Source organism: Cebus imitator, unplaced genomic scaffold, assembly GCF_001604975.1.
Source record: "Cebus imitator isolate Cc_AM_T3 unplaced genomic scaffold, Cebus_imitator-1.0 Scaffold499, whole genome shotgun sequence".
NCBI classification, from domain to species: Eukaryota; Metazoa; Chordata; class Mammalia; order Primates; family Cebidae; genus Cebus; species Cebus imitator.
Window position 1 is genome coordinate 433932 of NW_016107814.1, and position 1565 is coordinate 435496.

Below are 1565 nucleotides of genomic sequence, written 5' to 3' on the forward strand. Positions count from 1 at the left end.
TTCTCCTGCCTCAGCCTCCTGAGTAGCTGGGATTACAGGCACGCGCCACCATGCCCACCTAATGTTTTGTATTTTTAGTAGAGACGGGGTTTCACTATGTTGACAAGGATAGTCTCGATCTCTTGACTTTGTGATCCACCCGCCTCGGCCTCTCAAAGTGCTGGGATTGAGCCACCGCACCCGGCCAGTCCACTTGTTTCTTACCACCTCAGCCGTGTTCTGTCATTCTTGATCCTACCCTGTTATCCCCCTCAAATATTCAGGCAGTCATTTCAACTCTACCTGGGTTTTCTTTTATAATAACTGCCAAATCTGTTCCCCTGGTTCCTACTGCTAACTTTTACAGCAGCAACACCTGGAGCACTATGCAAGGTTCCTAACTGTCTCTGCTAAATAGTCATTTCTCCCACTGATTTATCCATCACGCTATTGCCTGAGCATGCCATTTTGCTTAAAATGGTCTATGGCCTTACACTTCCTGTATGGAAAAATTTCAAACTCCTTAGCTGGACATTTGAAGCCTTCCACATATATCCCAAATCTGTCTTTCCAGATTTATTTTCAACCACTTTCTCTTTTGGATGGCTCAAGATGCATGTGGCCTCTTTCCCATCTGAAACATACCACTTCTTTATTTTATTTTATGTTTTCTATTTTATTGTTTGAGACAGAGTCTTGGTCTGTTGCCCAGGCCGGAGTGCAGTGTGTGATCTCTGCTCACTGCCACCTCTGCCTCCTGGGTTCAAGGGATTCTCCTGCCTCAGCCTCCTGAGTAGCTGGGATTACAGGGATTACAGGCACCCGCCACCATGGCCAGCTAGCTTTTTTGCATTTTTAGTAGAAATGGGTTTCACCATGTTGGTCAGGCTGGTTTCAAACTCCTGAGCTCATATGATCTGCCCTCCTCGGCCTCCCAAAGTGCGACGATTACAGGCATGAGCTATCACGCCCAGCAGATACCACTTATTCCCTGCGCCCCCCGAGAACGAGTCCTACGCTGTTGCCCAAACTGAAGTGCCATGGCACAATACTGGCTCACTGCAACCTCTGTCTCCTGGATTGCAGCAATTCTCCTGCCTCAGCCTCCCAAGTAGCTGGAATTACAGGTGTGCACCACCACACCCAGCTAAATTTTGTATTTTTAGTAGAGATGGGGTTTCAACATTTTGACCAGGCTGGTCTTAAACTCCTGACCTCCAATGATCCTCGAGGCTCGATCTCCCAGAGTGCTGGGATTACAGGCGTGAGCCACCACGCCCAGCCAAGAAACAGATGCATTTATACTGCCTTGAATGCTAACATTTTTAAAGTCCTTGAAGGCACGTTGAGAGTCCTAACTCTCATCTATGTATTGTCCTCAGGCTACTATACTACCTTGTTCCAATTGGTGCTCTGTAACTATTGTTGATTAGTTGTATTTGTCTAGAAAGCAAATCTGATTGTGTTAGTCTCTGTGTTACTCCCTTGCCTAAAACCTTTGGATGTCCCTTAGGCTAAAGCCCTGAGCCTGTAGTGGCTCACAAAGGCCTCTATGGAATAGACCCTTGCTGGCCTTTTTTTTTTTT

General features: G+C 46.7%; 1 protein-coding gene across 2 annotated transcripts in view; it reads left to right on the forward strand.

Moving 5' to 3' along the window:
- Window positions 1-1565, forward strand: part of SNAPC3 (small nuclear RNA activating complex polypeptide 3) — a 48143-nt gene that overhangs the window by 2248 nt on the left and 44330 nt on the right. The window lies entirely within an intron of this gene.